General features: G+C 42.3%; 1 protein-coding gene across 3 annotated transcripts in view; it reads left to right on the top strand.

The window, feature by feature from the left end:
* The window catches only part of LOC117516329 (NT-3 growth factor receptor-like), a 442,081-nt gene that overhangs the window by 223,119 nt on the left and 197,320 nt on the right, over positions 1 to 21,642 (top strand). The window lies entirely within an intron of this gene.

The following is a 21,642-nucleotide window of genomic DNA, read 5'->3' as shown; positions in this document are numbered from 1 at the left end:
ATTTTGTATCAAGACATTCTGTCTAGATGTTGGTTTCTTGGAGTTTGTGTCTAGATGTTTGTGTCGAGGATTTTGTATCTCAGTGTTTTGTCTAGGAGCTTTTATCTAGAAGTTTGTATCTCTGAGTTTTCTCTTAACAAACAGGACTTTTTTTGTTTGTTTGTTTTTGTGACATTTTCTTACTTGTCCAAATGATGTTTTTGGTTTCTGTTGATGTTTGGAAATCAAAGACAGTTTGGAACTTTGTGCTTTTTAGTCCTGACTGCTCTGAAACTCGGTAACATGGTCCAGAAAATAACTTTTTCTTCCTACAGTGTGAACTTTTTTAAAACTGATTTTCTCCTGTTTGATTTAGAAGTTTACTGTGTTGAACAATTTTTATAAACTTTTTGACGTCTTATTACACTGTAGCCATTATTAATTGTAGTTATTGTTTCAATTCAGTTTTGTTTTTGTGAAATCAGTGAAATGAAAATGATGAAAATAGTAATAAAGTGATTGTTTTGACCTCCTGAAACCTAAAAGGATCATATGATCACATGCTGCAGGTCCAAATCTTTTTAGTTGTGGGCCTCACTCGGGCCGCGGTGCCACTTTCACCCCCTGCTGTGTGCTGGATTTATTTTTCAGAGATGCTCAGAAGAAGCTTCATGTTCAATGTGCCTTATTCTTCTGCAGGTGTGACTTTATTTGACGTGCATCGGTTTTGTTTTGCACCTGTGGATAATTCGGCAGCGGTGTGCGACGGAGGCGTGTTGGCGGCTCTGCCAGCGCTCTGGCTGTGATATTTAAAGCCGGCGGGATGTTAACCATGTGATCTTTCCAGCTATTAGCTGGATCAAGGTGTTTGGTCTATTTGGAGCTGTGAGTGCGCAGCGAGAACGCGGGTTACTGCAGGTTGGCGCTCACCTCCTGCTCCCTTTACTTTTGTTTCCATTTGGTTTTACTGTGTTTACAGACACAGTGTTTAGGAACTATTTACCACCACTTTATTTTACATTATTTATTCATTTATTTATTTCTGAGAAATGCAGCTTAAAGTATTTTATGTCTAGATACGTAATTTTAAAATAAATATGTCAGATGTTAATATTGAAATATTTTTTTAAAATGTTATAATGACAGACATGCATTAGAAATAAATCCACTTAAAGGCAACATTTAAATACAAGTAAGTTGCCCATGAGGTCATAAAGCACGTTGATTTTTGGCTGTCAGGCCGTCTTATTTTCTCCAAACATTATGGGGCTATTCCACAGAGCGACATTCCTTCCAGTTTAATCCCAAATAGTGACTTTTTGATCCATCTTTGTCAATCTTGGACAAACTTGGTGTATCAAGAAGATACAGCACCAGATTTGAAACTGAGATCCAATTTTTGAACTGTTTAAAAATTTAATTGTGATTCTTGACATCATTACTTTTACGTGGTAACTATGAACTTTGGTTCGTGGTCAGAACGGCTTCAATCATGTTCAAACTTCTGTAAATGGGGAATTCATAGTGACTTCGGCTTGACACTTGTTTGGTCGTGATCCACCAGGATAAAAGTTTTAAGGCGAAGTAGCGTTTGTTGGGCTTCTGACCGAGTAACTCCTTTTTTTTTTTTTTTTTTGGGCAAGTTGCCAGGTCTGCACTTTATAAGCCAGCCAGTTAGGCTCATGGTGATCACAGTAGACTGGCAGCCTGTGGTACAGCCCCGTGACCTTCTCAAATGAATAAACAGTCGAGACCTTGCCACACATTTGAGCAGCTTTTGTCGCCATCTAGCGGTTGGCGTGAGCATTTCAAGGGTTCCAGTACACTTCCTGCTTGAAACATAAAAATTCTGTAAAAAAGGCATTTACAAATGTCAGAAATATGTTGTTTTTTTTTTGGCATGCACAGATTTGACCTCCCAGTATTAATGTATGAATATTGTGATTTTGAGAGTTTTATGGTTCTTGAGTTTTAAGATGCAAAAATTTACCAGAAGGATGGAATTTCTCCTAGTTGTAAAAGAAATCCACAAAAAACAGCACAGGTAATAATCCTTGCAGGCTGAGTGCTCCACCAGCTAATTCTGGAATTTATTACTTATTTCTTTCTTTTCTTCTTCTGTTGTTTGTAATGTTTGACTGTCAGATAACAAACCTGAGTGGAACCACAGTGGCATCAAATCAATGCAACATCCAAAATAATCTAACCGCTGCAATGTTTCCTTTACATAAACGCACTCCATCTGAGGGGATCTGGGCTTTTCCTGAAGTCAGTTTCTGCTAAACGTTAAAGTGATTTGAGCTTTGCAGAATTTTAAAAGCAGACTGAGTTCAACAAGTCCAGCAGTAAAGATTTAACAGGACGGTTAATGAAAATAATATAAAGGTAGTGATAAAAAACAAACAATTAGTCCAACATCTGTTTACAGTAACACAACACGCTCGCACGCACACACACACACCAATTATTGATTTCTGCTTATCACAGAATTGCATGAGACACGGTTTGAATCCTGCACAGACTGTCAGGCCGTCAGACATGCAGACGTGGATCTCTTCAGCCTCACGTTCACCTCCAACCCACATGTCCTTCAGACTGTCAGGATTCCTGAAGAAAACCCGCCATGGCAGCGTACAGAAAGGTCTCAGGTTCAAACCCACAGCGACAGCACCAACCGCTGCATCCGTGTCCTGCTCCACAAACGAACTAATCACCTTCTTAACGCACCAAATTTTAATTATCTGTAATCTGTAAAGAATGAGTGAGTGAGACAGACAGTGTGTGTGTGTGTGTGTGTGTGTCTGTGTGTGTGTGTGTGCGTGTGTGCGTGTGTGTGTGTGCGTATTTTAGTGAAGTGGAAGCAGTACATCTCCTCAGAGGAGAATAAATGCTCCCTCTGTTTAACTGAGATGGACACAAATGCTTCTATCTGTGCTTTCTTCTGGTCACGTGCATCAGCATCACTCTGGACGTGCACAAACGTTCATCTCTGCACACAGTGTTCACGAACACATGCAGGCATGTTTTTTGTTTTGCTGTTTTTTTGTTGCTCAAACACATGAAGTGCTCCGAGGTGGAGAGTCGTCTTGGGGGGGTGAGGAGGTGGCGTGATACTGATGATGCTGCTGCTGCAGGAGGCTGTTTTTGTTGCAGTGCAGATGAACAGGTTGTAGAACTGAACGGATTTAGAGCAGAGTTTCCTGGAAAAGATTCTGGCCGTTTGTCTGAATGATTGCATCGGATCGTGAAGCCCGACTCTTCCGCGAACAATTGTTATTATTGGTGGCCATGAGTGACTCGTCGTAAGTCGGCGCGGCTGTTTAACAGAGTCGGCTCACACGAGTGACATATTAAGTAGTTCTGCAGCTTAGATCCTTCTTGCACAAGCGCCACCTTCTGGTTGTCATGCATATGACGACATCACACACGGATCTTGTACAAGCAGGAAAGGAGCTTTGCAGCTTCTTCCATGTGACCCGGCAATGCTACCATGGAACCCAAAGCTTTGGATGTGCAGGGAAGCTCTTTGTCGACGACAACTCTGCATTCAACACCATCCTCCCTCACAAACTGGGGGACAAACTGGGGTCCTGGGTCTCCTACACTCCACCTGCATGTGGATAAACAGCTTCCTGTCTGGACGCTGCCAGAGAGTCAAGTAAGCCACCGCCTCAGCATCAGCACCCCACAGGGCTGTGTGCTGAGCCCCCTGCTCTACGCCCTCTACACTTATGACTGCAACCCACAGTAACACCATCGTCAAGTTTGCGGATGACACCACAGTGGTGGTCCTCATCTCCAGAAGGGAGGAGTCTGCCTACAGGAACGAGGTGCAGCAGCTGACAGGGAGGTGGTAAAAGACTTCAGGAAGAAAAAACCGACATTACACCATTGATTACCAGCTGGGACTGTGTCTGTGTGGGGGGGGGGGGCCTCCACAGAGAGCATTCTGACATACTGTTTATGTGTGTGGTGCACCAGCTGCACAGTGGCTCAGAGGAAAGCTCTCCAGAGGGCCATCAACATGGCCCAGAAGATCATCGGCTGCCTCTGGGACACTCTGGAACAACTGCACCGTTCCCGCTGCCTCACAAAAGTCAAGAACAATGGACACCTCACACCCTGGTCACTCCCTGGTCACACCCTGGTCACTCCCTAGTCACTCTCTGGTCACTCCCTGGTCACACCGTGGTTACTCCCTGGTCACTCCTTGATCACTCCCTGGTCACACCCTAGTCATTCCTTGGTCACACCCTGGTCACACCCTGGTTACTCCCTGGTCACTCCCTTGTCACACCCTGGTTACTCCCTGGTCACTCCCTGGTCACACTGTGGTTACTCCCTGGTCACACCCTGGTTACACCCTGGTCACTCTCTGGTTACACCCTGGTTACTCCCTGGTCACATCCTGGTTACTCCCTGGTCACTCCCTGGTCACACCCTGGTTACTCTCTGGTCACTCCTTGGTCACACTGTGGTTACTCCCTGGTCACACCCTGGTTACTCCCTGGTCACTCTCTGGTTACACCCTGGTTACTCCCTGGTCACTCCTTGATCACTCCCTGGTCACACCCTAGTCATTCCTTGGTCACACCCTGGTTACTCCCTGGTCACACCCTGGTTACTCCCTGGTCACTCGGTCACACCCTGGTTACTCCCTGGTCACTCCCTGGTCACACCATGGTTACTCCCTGGTCAATCCTTGATCACTCCCTGGTCACACCGTGGTTACTCCCTGGTCACTCCTTGGTCACTCCCTGGTCACTCCCTGGTCACACCCTGGTTACTCCCTGGTCACTCCTTGGTCACACCGTGGTTACTCCCTGGTCACACCCTGGTCACTCCCTGTTTGATCTGGGACCAACAGGCAGACGATAACAGATCAAACAAAACAAGGACAAACAGATTCAGATGCAGCTTTTACCCCACAGCAATAACCACACTCAGTAAAGCCAACATGCTGCCAGTCCAACTCAGGGATTGTGCAATTAATGTTGAATGTTTGGTTGAGTGTTTGCTGGTTTGTATTATATATATATATATATATATATATATATATATATATATATATATATATATATATATAGTATGCTTTTAACATTTTTAATTTCGTTGTACATGTTACAGTGACAATAAAGATTCTATTCTATTCTTAAGAAATGGAAGGAGTTGTGAGCAGTTCCACTGGAACCACTCCAGGAGGTCCCTGATTGGTCCAGTGAAGCAGCTGCTCTTGATGATGATGTCATTGAAAAATTTCTCAGGATTACAGCTTGAGTTCAATTTATTTTCATTTATATAGCACCAAATCATAACAAAGTTGCCTCAAGGTGCTTCACACAAGTAAGGTCTAACCTTACTGACCCCCAGAGCAAGAACACAGGCGACAGTGGTAAGAAAAAAAACTCCCTCTGATGATTTGAGGAAGAAACCTCAAGCAGACCAGATTTAAAGGGGCGACCCTCTGCTTGGGTCATGATACAGACACAAATTAAAAAACAATAAAAAAAAAATATACAGGACAGGAGGGTTACAGAAACAGACACCACACCCATCTCTGGATGGAGCTGCACCTTAAACAGAGAAAAAAAAAAACAGAATCAGGCATCAGGAAGACAAAAAATACAGTATAATTTTTCAGCATTAAGTAACAAGAAAAACAGAAGACATACTAAGGTGATCGCTGGCCACTAGCCCTAAGCTTCACTAACAGACCCAGACTTTAGATAAAGTTGAGGCCGCAGCACGCTCCGTTTCCTGTCCATTGTGTACAGGCTGAACAGTAATGGGACCAGAACAGTTCCCTGTGGGACTCCTGTATTGTGGACTAAGGCCCTGTGTTCATATAGCATTTTGGTGGGTGGGGCTACACTAGGGAATAACCTGGGGTTCTGGATGGCAACCACCCAGGCAGATACAGAGCCAGTCACTGATCTCAGCAGTGATGTTCATGTCTCTCATGTCTCTGGTGTTTGGTGATGCTGGTATCTTTGCAGGAGATTGAAGATCCAAGTCTTTAGGACCCTGGTGCTTCCTGGCGTACTGTATGGTTGTCCGACTCTAACTGGTGATCTAAGGTGACAAATGGAAATCTCTGGTTCTACTGTAGGTCTCTTTAAAAGAGCTGATCGGGGGGGGGGGGGGGGGGGGTGTAGTTCCACAGTGTGGTGGATGTGGCAAGGTGCACCACCAGAACATGCCCCCAGAGTTGACCTCAATGAACGTTTGAGATGGTGATACTCAGCTCCTCGTCCTCACTCTGAGGGTGGGTCCTGCCACCCCGTGAAGAACCTCATTCTATAGTACCTCTCATTTCACTCATTACCTGGAGTTCAGGACCATCTGTTATGGTGGGAACACTGAGAGCTTTTGGTGCTGATATCATCTCAAACCCTCTGCCGTCTAGAGGTTTTACTCTGAAGCAGCATTCTTCAGGAGAAGTTCCCACTCAGTCAGGCGACTCCTTCAGTTAATTCTTTGCTCCATTCTTCCTTCACTATCAGGAAAACTGCCAAGGCTCCAAACTCCTTCACTTGAGGGACTGGCAGTTGATTGCAGCTCTCTCCTGCCTGGCGGCCGGACGTCCCAGTGAGAAGTGAAGCTCATGTTCTGAGGAAACCATCAAAGCTGCTTCATCTTCCAAAAGTAGAGACGTCATTCTGAAATGCCTCAGCCTGTGAAGATCAGAGGGTCAGTGGCATTACCACAAAACATTCATTCATTCATGTTCTTCCCCTTCTCCGGGTCCCAGTCACAGTGGTATTAGACCAACCAGCTCATCCCACACTTCCCTATCCTCGGCCAATCTTCCCAGGGATCCTCAGGTCTTCCCAACCCAGGTGGGAAGTAAAAACCCTCCAGCATGTTCAGGGTTGTCCCTGGGGCGTGAAGATGGACATGTCTGGATGGAAGGGGGAGATGGGGGGGAAAACTAGACAAAACAAATAACTAGAATGTCAAACCTCACACAGATCTCCATCTCTCATATTAAGACTCTGTATGACTGTTGTTTTATATTTTGTTAACCTGCACATGGGTAAAGCAGCAAACAGGCTTTTGTTTCCTCTGGAGTGTGAGTGTGTGTCTCTGGACAAGACAACTCAAAAACAGCTTGATGGATTTCCTTCAGACGTGATGGGAATATTATTTAATAATAAAATTATTATATAGCCTTTATTGTCATTGTACATCTACCCAGATAGCACATAACATTTTGGTAACGTTATATGTTGGCTATATCTAGGTTATGGTTATCAGAAACTTTTTTAGAACGTTTTCCTAACGTTATTACTTCCTTTTATGTATTGACAAGTCATGTTTTTAGTTGAGGGAAATTTGACAAATGTATTAATTCTCGTCTCACCGTCTTTCTTACTCCAGATTTCTTTCAATGACTAAACTATGACTCTAGGTAATGTTACCAGAATGTTCTGGGAACCAAAAACAAACTTTCCTTAAAAACGTTCCCAGAATGTTAGGCCTAACGTTCTCAAAGCCTTTTGAAAAAATAAACGCGGTTTGAAAAAATAAACAGCCAGTCTTTTAATCAAGGAAATACTGTCCCACTTTCCTTGAACCGGCGCATGTCGGTGCTGAACTTCAATTCGTACTGCGTTAGATTGGGACATTTTGTCAAAATCCCGTATATACTGTGTTTATTACATGAAAGTCATACAACAGCATTAAAACGTTAGCTTTTGTCTGATGAGTGCGAATATCCAGTTTATATGATGACGGTTACACAAGTTTTACTGTACAATGAAATTCAACAAAATCCTCTCCATTTAATCCGTCCTAACTACAGTTAGACACCATCTAACCACTAGGGGCAGTGAGCAGCCACTGTCCGGTACCCGGGGACCAACTCCAGATGTAGAGACGCTGCCTTGCTCAGGGGCAGACAAAGGAGCAGACCATAAATAATCATGTTTTTGACTGTGGGAGGAAACTGGAGGAAACCCACACAGACACAAGGAGAATATGCAGACTCCACACAGAAAGGGTGGGAAGCGACCCCACGACCTTCTTACTGTGAGGCATCAGTGCTAACCACTAAGCCTCTGTGCTGCCTTCAATAACATTCTAGGCTTCTTTATTGTAGAAGCCTAGAAGGATGATTTGAAGTGTCTTGATTTGCTGATGAAGTGCTGAAGTGCTGATCAGCAAAAAAACATTTCTGATTGATTGGTGTGAATGACTTCATCATAAAGTCACATGTTGATGTCATAAAGAGTCAGAAAACACAGCTGTATATTTACTTACTAGTTTTTTTTACATTTATATTGTGGTGTGTTGAGAGTGCACGGTACAAATCAGCCTTCTGGTTACTTTCAATGTATGTGTGTGTGTGTGGGGGGGGGGAGCTTCTCTTCAGTTGTTCAAAAAAAAAAAAAGTTCTGCTTTTACCAAGTTTTCTAAAAGTCCCTTTTACAAATCAAAGCCTGACGTGATGTCAGAGCTCGATCGCTCGACCAAGAGGTGTTTTTTCTGCTGACGTGTACTCTGGCAGAGCTCACATGCAAATACCTGGGAAATTACACTTTTCTAATTAGAAGGTTTTTGTTGTTAAGCTTTTTAAAGGTTTGAGTTATTCATTTATTTATTTTTTTTTACTGAGGCAACAAAAAAGGACTCACAGATCAATGGCAGCCAGAAAACATTTTTATTTCCTCTGGACGTCGTTTAGAGCTCGTTTGAAGCTGAAGCTTTAGTCGACCGAGTAACTGATGGAGACATAATTTAGGAGATACATCAAGACCTAAAGGACGAATTAAAGACACAGAGATTAAATATTGATGATTTCACACACTTATGATGAGTTTAACTTTCAATGTTGTCATAAAGACAGGCTTTGATCTCTTTTGTCGTTGTGTTACAAATATTCTCTTAAGAAGCCTTTGGGCGTCCTGATCTGGTGCTTCAATCAGCCGGGATCAGGTCTGTCTTTAAGATACAGTCCTACGGAGAATTTGTGGCACCCCAAGATTTTAAAGCTACAGTGTGCATAATTTAGTGTCCATAACCATCTGTACGTGCAAAATTGGCCCATATTCACCAAACATCCGCATTATCCGCATAACATGCCTGTATGAGTCGGCCGTCATCTGAACACGTCCGTGATCATCCGCATAGGCACGCATGTCCACAGCCAGGATTTTTGAGCTGTTCAAAAATCTGAATGCGGATGAGATCCGCCTGACATACTCCATATATACTCAATTCATACACAATACATACTCACTCTATGCGCTGTATATCTGCTGTTAACCGCTGATATCCGCAACTGACAGGGATTTGCGGCTTGACAGCAGACTGGGACAGTGTGTAAAACAGATATATATCGTGCCCATCATGTCCACATCACAAACTAAAATATGTTGTAGCGAATGCATACAAATTGGCCATGAATAAAGCGTTTTTATTACATCTGCTTTGCAGCTGATTTGCGGACAATCTGTGAATGCATAACAAACACGTCACGTAAACCCAAAGTATTATATGTGGCAGAAAGCGACATACCTGCCAGTCAGTGCCGGTCCGGCTGTGTAGATCCACAAAGACGTAGCTGCTGCAATCCAGGACTTTTATTTAACACCAACAAAAGGAAGAGTTGCTGTTTAGCCACAACTCACTCAAAAAAAAAAAAACACTGTCTCACACCCGAGCGGCTTCCCCCCTCCCGCTCCCCAAACTCATGAACAGTTAACCCTCGCATGACAAAATGAACATTGACTCTGTGATCAACTTGTCCAAGTCCAGCAAATGCTCCAGAGCCTGTATTGTTGGTGTGAATAGTGATGCCGACGGCCCGAGTGCACTTCTTTTATGACCGCAGTGCAGATGCCGTGCACGCACAACACGTGCGCGATGCATTCATAATACACCCGTAATACTGCCGTGATAATCTCAATGTGTTGGATCAGTTTCTTCACTACATGCGTTATATTGTTCATCATATATTCACTATATATTATTGATATATCCGTAATTCATACTGGGACATTTGTCATTTTTGGCCAATTTTGTTGCGGACGACAACAAACGCCCACAATTTGTGTACTCAATTCATGCACAAGTTCAGGAGAAAGTCCACAGACATGAAGAGAAAGAAAAACACACTAAAATAAAAATACAGCAAATAGAACATTATTTGGGCAGCACAGTGGCTTAGTGGTTAGCACTGTTGCATCACAGTCATGGGTTCGATTCCCACCTGTGGCCTTTCTGTGTGGAGTTTGTGTGTTCTCCCCGTGTTTGTGTGGGTTCCCTCCTGGTGCTTTGGCTTCCTCTGTCGGTGACCCTGTGACAGACTGGCATCCTGTCCAGGGACGACCCCGCCTCATGCCCTGTGGGTTAGGCTGTGACTGCTGGGATAGGCTCCAGCCCCTGTGACCCTTAATTGGAGTAAGCGGTTGAAGATGAGTGAGTGAGAAATTTATGTATAATTCAGCTTTATTTGATCTTCTGATGGATTAACCCGTCTTAGTGCAGCATCCATCTGAAAGCTTGTTAGCACGTCATGAAAGCGCGGCGTGTGGCGCTGAAAGCAAGAGGTAGCAGCTGTCAGCAAGTACGTTTTCAATTTCACAAAAATCTGCGGAGCATAAAAAAAGCAATCTGAGCCCATTCAAGGAGACAGCCATGCGTTTCTTTTCACCTGAAGTCAGACTGTGAGGACTCGCTTCCAGGCTGAATGCAGCACCACGGATCGCTCTCAAAGAGCCGCCGGAAGAATCACCATGTGACATCTGATTGCAGCCGCAACCTTCACGCCAAACACTGGCCGAGCGCCGGCAGACCGTCACGGCTGATGTTCTCATGTTTCACAGATTCTGACAGTTTTCTTCTATTTGTCCAGTGGAGACGTGGACGTAAAACGTAAACGTGGGGATAAAACATCTGTGATCTCTGATGGCTCATGCACTAAATTAATGACACTTTTTCCACTGCCTGCTGCTCCCAAAGACAATATTAACACATTTATATTTGAAAACATCCAGGATGCCCTCCAGAATCACACATATTTTCTTGTACCTGTTTGTTAGCGTTTGCTGCCTCATTAGATGGTTTTATGAAGGATTTTTGTGTCGTAAACATGTTTAAAATATAAATAAATCATCAAATAAATAAATAAAAATGGCATTTTTAATGGTGTTGGTACTTTTAATCTGTAGGCGAGTTACAGGATGAAGTAACGAATACAGTAAGAAAAAATATCATCATCATCATGAAAGGTGCAAGAAAACCAGGAGTGAACGACACTGAGTGTGTTTTTAGTTTATCGGGTTTGATACATGTTCTGACTGTATTTACCTTTATATTACCGTTTAAAACATTTTGTCATACAAACACCACAGTTTGCCTCCCAGTTTATTTAATAAAATTTAAGACAGTATAGTAAAAAATGCATTTTTAAACGTCACATTTATTTAATGTGATGGTTTATTTGAGGAAAACTGCCATTCTTTTCTTGAATTTGAATGTATATTTTGTGTAATTTGACATTTATTTTTTGTGTATTTTTTTTTACAGTATAATTCCCCTATCACACCTTGACGATTTAGCCCACGTACGCCAACCGTATCAGGACCGCTGGCATATGCTGGTGTACGTCTAATCAGTTATGGATAAGTTTTGTATAAGTTAAGAGCATGTGGAAGCACACTGATATACAGTGAGTACATTGAAACATTTTGGCCATGCACAATATTTTCAATGCATGCCAGTGTATGACTCATACGTCCCACATGCGCAGGACATAAGTTGTAGGTAACTTATGCCATTGTTGACACATGTTCCTTGTAATTTAAACATAGGTTGAAATACGTCCATTAATGCTGTTTATTTATTGGCTCAAAGGTACAGTTCTCATGCGAACAGGCTGTTTCAAGTATTAAAACCATTCACACACGGAGTAAATATAAAGTCTTAATCTGACCTGTTCGGTTGACTCGGATTCATCATCACAGCCTGACAAAAGCTTCATAAAGCATCCTGATTTTGGAAAACAACATCTGAAAATACTTTAGTTCCTTGTCATAGTTGAAGAAACGTAGCGTTTCAAAAGAAGTCTCTCTGTGTTTTGTCTCTCAGCCTGAACCAGAGAACGCCGGTTCCTTGTGCCACCACCAAGAAAATTAACTTATTTTAAAACCTGAAAGAGTCACAGCGCCTCATTCATTCATGTCAGCGTTTATCATAGACATCGTTCGACTCTTCAGCATTCTGAATGAGATGAAAATAAATCCCATGATCCACCAAGACACAAATAAAATAAAATAATATTATTAAATTACTCTGTTTAGCCGCCATGTGGAGAAGAGAGTCCACATGACAGCGTACGTGTGCTCGTCAATGTGCTTGTCAGTATCATGCACCACCTGCCAAACAAAAAGGTTCTGCAGGCAGTGGAAATGCAAACCAAGCCAGACCTAAGTGTTCTGACCCAGACTGCTCAGTGGAAATGGGGCTGTGAGCAAACGCTGGCTAAAATCATCATGGTGTGACAGCTGCATAACTTATATACCAGCATCTTTAATACGGTTGGCATATGCTGGCTAAATAATCAAGGTGTGACAGGTGTTGTGTGGGCCGCTGAAGAGGAGGTACTGCTGGCCCACCACCACCAGAGGGTGCCCTGCCTGGAGTGCGGGCTCCAGGCACCAGAGGGCGCTGCCGCCTCACAGGAGCAGCCCAGGTGACAGCCGTCACCTATCAACTGAGACAGCTGACAGCCATCAGTGGAGGGGTATATCAGCTGGACGGCATCTCCACCTCATTGCCGAGATATCGCTCTACTAAGGAGGTAACGAACTCAGCCAGTTGTATTGTTCAGAGAACTACTACTTTGTTGCTTGTGCTTAGGTCAGCTGAAGACCGTATTGGACGTAGTTGGATAAGTACTCACATCCCAATCCTACAGTGTTATTTTTGAGTAGAGGTGGAGGTGGTGTTTCCTCCCTGTGTGTTGCTGGGTGCGGCCGCACCCACACCTGACTGTTTCTGTTCCTTGCCAGCAGTACCGGATCCGACGAGCGGAGGCAGTGGCCACCTGGGAGTTCGGGACTTGGCGGCTCCAGTATTCCCGGGGTTCGGTGGCAGAGGAAATCGGGTGGTTCCGGTTCGACTCGGACAGACGTCTCCTATCGTCGAGCCTGCCCACACGACACCATTGGAATTCGGCTTACTGCTATATTTGTAAATCTGTTGTGTTTGTTGTGCGTGTTCACAACAGTAAAGCTTTGTGATTTGACTTTCTCCATTGTCCGTTCATTTGCGCCCCCTGTTGTGGGTCCGTGTACTTACACTTTCACAACAGGGCCCTAAGATGGCATTTATTCTTTTCTTGGAAACACAACTGAGTAAAAAATGGGGCCTTTCTAAATAGCTTACAATGTTGCATTGTAGAGAGACATCAGGATCGTTGTGAACAAACTCCAATAAGATATAGCCAGTGAGGAGAAATTAGGATGCTAATGTTAAGATCAAGGTGATAAATGTGGTAGAGTCATCAACCAACTCTCAAGCAGCCTAGAAATATAGTCTGAGACTGTAATGTTAGAAAATGGTGAACCTTAAAAGACCATCTTGATAGCAACCAGGAAGGTTAACTGTTATCCTAAAAGCATGTCAGTACCTGGTTGAAAAAGAAATGAGGGGCTGCCCAAAAAAATTGCTTTTATTGTCATTAGAGTAAAATAAAAGCATTTTCAGATTTGGTGTTCAGAAAGTATTTTTCTAATTTGTCTTATATTCACTGTCATATTCAGAACAACACAATAAATGAAAATTTATTTGAAGGCCTTATTGCCTAAGTGCAAGGGTCATGTGCAGCCCACGGGCCGCTAGTTAGCTGTGGATGGCTAAAATGATCATCAATAAAATGAATCACGTTTGATATAGTTTAGGTTTCAGGTGCATCAGCGATATGTCACCTGGTAGTACAGTGTAAACGCACATCGCTGGTTTCTTGTGACGTGTCTCAGGAAGTTGTGGGCGTGTTGTCTTCTGAATCACGCCGGCACATTGTGATATGCGGAGTCTGCGTCTCTTTTGATATGATGTCAGCAGTTTAATGAAAGTGAATGTTTCTGTACTTAACAAGCGACAGATTAGCTCAGCTACAAAAGTGAAATGGCTCATTTACATCTTGTTCTTCTGACCATGTAAACAAGGGAGTTAATTAAGCCACTGTGAGATGAGCAGAGATCGCTTCGCTTCATTGCGTCAGATTAAACGGCGTCAATCTGCGGGGGCAAAGACATGATTTTGAGCACAGAAAAAGTCTTTGAATGAAACCGCTTCAATTAAAAGCTGCTTACAGGCGGCCGCACAAACACGAGAGTACAGTCAAGGAAAATAAACCCCCCGGTGGTAGAAACGCAACAGTTAGACGCCATGTTTAATTAATTACACCAGTCATTTTTAACAAGCAAATTGTCAAATTATCAGAGTCCTGGTTTCTGCAACTTTCATCTTCAGAGGTAATTGTGATAATTTAACAAGAAATGACAAAACTGTGAAACATTTATACAACTGTAAGTTTTTAGACAGTTTTTTTTTTTTAAGTTTTCATGTTTCAAATTAGCCGTTGACCATTTATAAATTTCAGTAAATATTACAAAGGTGCACAAATTGACCATCACAGAGCACAAGAGAATGTCCTGTAGCAGGGACTTGAACCTACAACCCTCTGGTCGCAACCTTAAAGTCCTAAAAACTCTCTAACACTGACAACAAATGAGACACCAGAGGAAACAAGATCTTTTGTTATTTAAAGCTTTAAAAGTACATGTCATACAGAGTGTAGGTTTGAAGACAAATACAAGTACATTCAGTTTTCATGTCACTTAAATACTGTCCCAAGATGTGTCAAAGCCCATTGAATTAAATCATTTGATAGTATAAGACAGTCAGTCTCAAAGTCCGTCCCTGATAGATCGTTCATCCTACATTGATGAAATAATGTCTTGTCTCATCACATAACATAAGACAATCAGTGTCGTAGACCGTTTCTGCTTCTTCCTTCATCATGCACTGATTAATGAATGTCTTGCCTCATCAATCTTATTTATACTCTACTTCCCTCGTATATGGCATTGTTCTGCAATACAACACATAATACAGCACATAAAACATTTCAATACACTGAGTGTTAAATGCTATCACAGCAAACCTGTACAGCAGTAAGAAAATGGCGATCTAGTAGTCACAATCAATTATTAAGACAAATTATAATGGTAAATATAAATGACAGAAATTTAACATTAACTTTTATAACAGGAATCATCCCTACAGATGGGGAGAAAGGACGTGTTGTCCCAATCTGTAAAGGAAGCGATTATCGTATGGATTGTAAGAACTATAGGGGTGTCACACTGCTCTCTTTGTCGGGGAAGGTGCTTGCAAGGATCATTCTTAATAGGATTCAGTTTCAACTGCTTTCTGCTCAGCGACTGGAACAGTCCAGATACAAGAAATCAGTTGTTGTCCGCGGTTTAGGCCTGCTGGTGCTCACAGAACACAAGCGTGAGTATCAGCAGTACTTCTTTGCAGAATATGTTGATTTTCACAAAGTATTTGATTCAGTTGATCAGACTCTTTGTTTTCTGAGACATCCTGAGAATTTGTGGAATCCCCAAGAAGCTTCTGGACATCACAGCCAGCCTGGACACAGGTGCTGTGACTGCCTTGTGGAGCGGAGTCACAGACAGATTTTTTTTTTCTGCAGTGAAAACTGGCATTCCGCAGGGATGTGTTCTGGTACCTACATTGTTCTTGCATGGACTGGGTGTTGGGTCAGATTGTGGAAACCAGTGACCTGTATGCTTTTGTTGGTGAGAAATGTTTACTGACCTTGACTTTGCAGATGATGGGTGAACTTTGTGGCATCAACTGATACTTTGATGGGGACACTTGAGAAGCTGAGTGGAGAATTGGAGTGTTTGGGTTTGAGCTTGTCGTGGATCAAGACTAAGATTCAGGTTTTTAACGACTTACTGGACTCAGCCATCAGAATTGTATCTGTATGTGGTTAAAGAGTTGAACTTGTGGAGGCATTCACTTAACTTGTCAGTGACATGCATGTCTCTGCATCCCGGACCTTTGAGACTGAGAGGCACCTGGGAAGAGCTTATGGAGTTATGAGGTCACTGGACAGAGGTGTTTGGCAAAGTCAGTATCACTGCAGGTGGATGAAGGTCCAAGTCTGTAGAGTCCTGGTGTTGCCTGTCTTACTGTGTGCAGGATGACTCCAGTCCTCCATCACGTGCTTTGTCTGTGTGAGGCAGCGTGTGCTCTAAATTGTCCTTCATTGTTGAGAGCGGCGTGCAGGGCTTGTTGTCCTGTTCTGTGCAGAGCAGCTGCTGCATAAATACTGAACACAAATCATCTTGAATGTGAGGAGCCATGCAGGTTGTGACCTTTGCAGTTAATATCTGGTGTATTTTTCTCTTCAAGTGGGTTGCAACATTTTTTTGCAACTATCCTTCATACATTTGCCTGTAATACAAGTGTGTGTGTGTGTGAGTGTGTGTGTGTGTATTCGGCAGGCCAGTCCAGTATCTGTACCCTCTTCTTCTGTCTTTGTAATGTGTGCAGAATGTGGTTTTGCATTGTCTTGATGAAAAATGCATGGACATCCGTGGAAAAGATGTCGTCTTGACCAAGGTCTTACTTAGACTCAGTTCTTCCAACTCTTGCTGGAACACGGGGCAGCTGTACAACCCCTGGCAATAATTATAGAATCACCGGCCTCGGAGGATGTTCATTCAGTTGTTTAATTTCATAGAAAAAAAGCAGATCACAGACATGACACAAAACTGATCTGGCAACAGCAATCAGAGAAAGTTGGAGCCAGATTGATGAAGAGTACTGTTTGTCACTCATTAAGTCCATGCCTCAGAGACTGCAAGCTGTTATAAAAACCAGAGGTGGTGCAACAAAATACTAGTGATGTGTTGGAGCATTCTTTTGTTTTTCATGATTCCATAATTTATTCCTCAGAATTGAGTGATTCCATATTTTTTTCCTCTGCTTGGTCTAAAAAAGTAACCGTTACTGACTGCCACAATTTTTTTCCTGATTTCTTATATTGTTTCTTAAAGCCAGAAAGTTGCCATTTGAAATTACTTTAGTTTTGTGTCATGTCTGTGATCTGCTTTTTTTCTACAAAATTGAACAACTGAATGAACATCCTCCGAGGCCGGTGATTCCATAATTTTTGCCAGGGGTTGTAGCATCTCTCCAGATTTCTCGCTCCATCCCTATGACCTTTGTATCACTGGCTGAGGCCCATCTTCTCCAGGTCTTTGCCTATTGTTCTTATCCAGGTAGTCACTGGTCATCCCCTCTTTCTTTTACCACCTTCTGGTCACTATTCCAAAGATGTTTTGGGATGTATCTCATCTGCCATCCTAAGGATGTATCCCAGTATCTTAAGTCTGTGTTCTTTGACAGTTAGACTGTTGAAGGCAGCATATGTTACTCTAAAAACTCCATGTACTTTTCTGCATTAATGCTGCCATCACAGAAGTGTAAATTATCTTTGCCAAGAGCACTGACAACTCCAGACCATGACAGACCCTGGCTTTCACACTTGTTCCTGATATAGTCTGAATACTCCTTTTTGTCTTTGGTCTGGAGCACATGGTGTTCAGTTCTTTCAGAAAAGATCTGGAATCCTGAGTCATCAGTCAACCACAATACACATTTCCACTATGTGATGGTCCAACCCAGATGCCTCTGAGCCCAGATAAGTAGTGGAATGGGCAGGAAATGCAAATAAAAAATAAAGAAATACCTGTCCAGATAAGTAACCTGGACAAGGTCAACATGAGGCTTTTTTTAAGGAGAGAGCATATCTCACCCATATTGGCCTCTCTTCATTGGCTTCCTGTTAATTCTAGAATAGAATTTAAAATTCTTCTTCTTACTTATAAGGTTTTGAATAATCAGGTCCCATCTCATCTTAGGGACCTCATAGTACCATATCACCCCAATAGAGTGCTTCGCTCTCAGACTGCAGGCTTACTTGTAGTTCCTAGGGTTTGTAAGAGTAGAATGGGAGGCAGAGCCTTCAGCTTTCAGGCTCCTCTCCTGTGGAACCAGCTCCCAATTCAGATCAGGGAGACAGACACCCTCTCTACTTTTAAGATTAGGCTTAAAACTTTCCTTTTTGCTAAAGCTTATAGTTAGGGCTGGATCAGGTGACCCTGAACCATCCCTTAGTTATGCTGCTATAGACTTAGACTGCTGGGGGGTTCCCATGATGCACTGAGTGTTTCTTTCTCTTTTTGCTCTGTATGCACCACTCTGCATTTAATCATTAGTGATCGATCTCTGCTCCCCTCCACAGCATGTCTTTTTCCTGGTTCTCTCCCTCAGCCCCAACCAGTCCCAGCAGAAGACTGCCCCTCCCTGAGCCTGGTTCTGCTGGAGGTTTCTTCCTGTTAAAAGGGAGTTTTTCCTTCCCACTGTCGCCAAGTGCTTGCTCACAGGGGGTTGTTTTGACCGTTGGGGTTTTTCTGTAATTATTGTATGGCTTTGCCTTACAATATAAAGCACCTTGGGGCAACTGTTTGTTGTGATTTGGTGCTATATAAATAAAATTGATTTGATTTGATTTTTTGCACAGTAAAGTTTTAAGCGGTACTTGTGAATGTAACTCCGTATTTTAGTGCTTGACAAAAATTTTCTAAAGTAATCCCTTTCCCATGTGGTTATATCAGCTATTGATGAATGACTTCTTAATGCAGTGTTGTCAGTTTACTCTTGCATCCTTTCCCTTTACACACTGAAATTCCTCCAGATACCTTGATTTATTTAATTATTTTCTTCACTGTCGAGGGAGAAATATGCCAATCCTTTCCAATCTCTCTTTGAGGAATATTGTCTCTATAGAACATTTCTGTAATTTTTTAGTTCATTTCTTGAAAAGCTGGCGCTCCTCTGCCCATCTTTGCTCCTCAAAGACTCAGCCTTTCATGGACACTGTGTTTGTACCAAATTAGCATTACAGCCACCCGCCCCAGGTTTTTTTGGAACAAGTTGTAGCCCTGAAATGCAAGAATGGATGTACGTATAGAAGCTGAGCACACATACAAACATACAATGAAACAGAAATCAAAGTAAATGTGAAAATCACTGCAAGTATTTCTTTATTTTTTATTTGCATTTCCAGCCCATTCCAGCTTTTTTGGATTTGGGGCTATAATAATGCTGCTATTGATCCCAAGGTTGGGAATAAACAGGAGTGTTTGTGTGTGTGTGTGTGTGTGTGTGCGTGTGCGTGTGTGTGCGTGTGCTAGCAATCGGCTCCGGTTTCAGAGCAACAAATGTTCATTACTCGTTCCTCGTCTCTGCCACAAACACAGCAGATATCAAGAATTCATCACCGCACGCCTGCAGGGGGGAGACGGTGTCCTCCATCTCTGCCTGTGCATCCGAGCGGGAACCAGAACCGGCCCGTTAATGCGTCGCTGCTCCTGAAGTGATTAATCGCTCAACCGCCGCAAGAGTCTGCCAAAAATATGTTAGATCAGAACACTGTGGGCGGGGCTAAGACAGTTCATGAAGGTGATTAGTGCTCCACCCCCCTCGCCTGTCAGTGCGCCCCCTCCAGGCCTCCTTATTTTAACGCTCACGCGGGTCTTATAATTTAACATCCACATCAGAAAACTACAATTAACGTCCTGCTTGTAATTTGATAAATACTACACCTGATTTAAAGTGAGAGTTTCTTTGCAGGTTGTCTGAACACAACAGTATATTGTTTCATTGGCACCTGAGGCAACCAGCAGGAGGCGCTATGCTGTTTCTATCACACAAACTGTAAACAATGTTTCAAGTGTAAACTCTACCAAATGCCCACATGGTGGCAGAAGGGCACACAAACACACACATACATGCTGTTGCAGTGATCTCTTGAGTTCCTCATGCAACCACTAGGGGGCAGTAAACATCCACAGTTATAGTTTCAGCATTAAATTTGAACATTTGATACTTTTTTAACACAGACAACTGACCGCACGTTCTTGTTGTTTATTTGTTTATTTGGATCCCCATTAGCATCTGCAGGGTAACTGCATCAGCTACTCTTCCTGGGGTCCACTCAAGTTTTAATTGAAATTCACAAATACACATTTCAGTACAATAACACTACACATTTCCATTAAGGCCTGTAAAACACAATGAGAACTCATAATACGTTACAATGCTTCAGACATTTGCTTAAAATAATACTTTTTAAGTTCCTTTTTAAAACCCAGACCACTGCTCAGTTCCCTTAACTTTTGTGGTAAATGATTCCATTCTCTCATGGCTCGAAACATCACTGTCCGTTGGCTCTGGTTTGTTCTACATTTAGGCAGAATGAAACGCTGTCCTTTGGCATGCCTAGTTGGATAAAAATGAGTATCTTTGCTGAAAGGCAGTTGTTGGTAAAGGACAGACGGTATGTGAGTTATAATAATATTTCTTAAAAAGTTTGATTTTGCATATAACCACCTGTCCCTTACCAAAAGCCAGGAGAGGTGCTTATGCATTGTATCTACACTCATCCTAAAGCCACATTTTAACTCCACACGTGCAGCTTTATTTTTGCACAAGCTGTAATTTTTTTTACTTTACTGAAGTGTTTGACCAAACGACTGCACAATAATCCAAATGAGACAACACTAAACTTTGAATGACATATGGGATCACTGATTTAGTTAAATATCGTGAACATCTTCGTATCACTGCCACACTCCGTCCCATTTTAGAGACTACATTATTTATTTGTTTGTCCCAGGACAGTTGGCTGTCAATGCAGACTCCAAGGAGCTTGACTTCTTCCACTTGTTTAACAACTATGTTTTTTATTACAAGATTTAGTTGAGGTTTGGCTCTTAAGGAATATTTAGTTCCAATGACAATGCTTGTTGTTTTTCCTACATTCAAAATGAGTTTGTTGTCTTCAATCCGATTTTCAATCTTTTTAATTTCCTGCTCAAGTTTTGTTTTAACTTCCTCAATTGATTTCCCAGCCAGATAGACTGTTGTGTCATCTGCAAACATTGAAATGCTTGCTGTATCAAGCACTAATGGTAGGTCATTTGTGAAAATTGAATATAAAAGTGGACCAAGACAGCTGCCTTATGGCACACCATGTTTCACAGTTTGAGCATTTGAAAAACATCCATTATAATACACTAATTGTTTTCTGTCACATAAGTAATTACTAATAAATTGCACAGCAGATTTGGAGAAGCCATAACATTCAAGTTTTTTTTAGAAGAATTTTGTGATCAATGAGATCAAAAGCAGCGGAGAAGTCTCGCAATACTGTCCCAGTAATATTACCTTTGTCCATTTCCCATAACCAGTCATCTGTCATTTGGGTCAGTGCAGTCGCTGTTGAATGTTTTTCTCTATAAGCATGCTGATAGTTTGTTATTAAATTGTTCTCTCTAAATTAAGCGTTAATCTGATCATACATAATTTTTTCCATTAATTTACTCAATACAGGGAGTAAACTAATAGGTCTACTATTTGTTGCAGAAAATGACACTTTTTTTTATTTTTTGGCAATGCTATAATTTTTGATATTTTTCAAGCCGACAGAAATTTATTTTCATTAAAACATTGATTAATTATGTGAGTTATGGCTAGTGCAATTATTGA

The sequence above is a fragment of the Thalassophryne amazonica genome, chromosome 8 (assembly GCF_902500255.1).
Source record: "Thalassophryne amazonica chromosome 8, fThaAma1.1, whole genome shotgun sequence".
Lineage (NCBI taxonomy): Eukaryota > Metazoa > Chordata > Actinopteri > Batrachoidiformes > Batrachoididae > Thalassophryne > Thalassophryne amazonica.
This window is presented reverse-complemented; position numbering and strand designations above follow the sequence as displayed.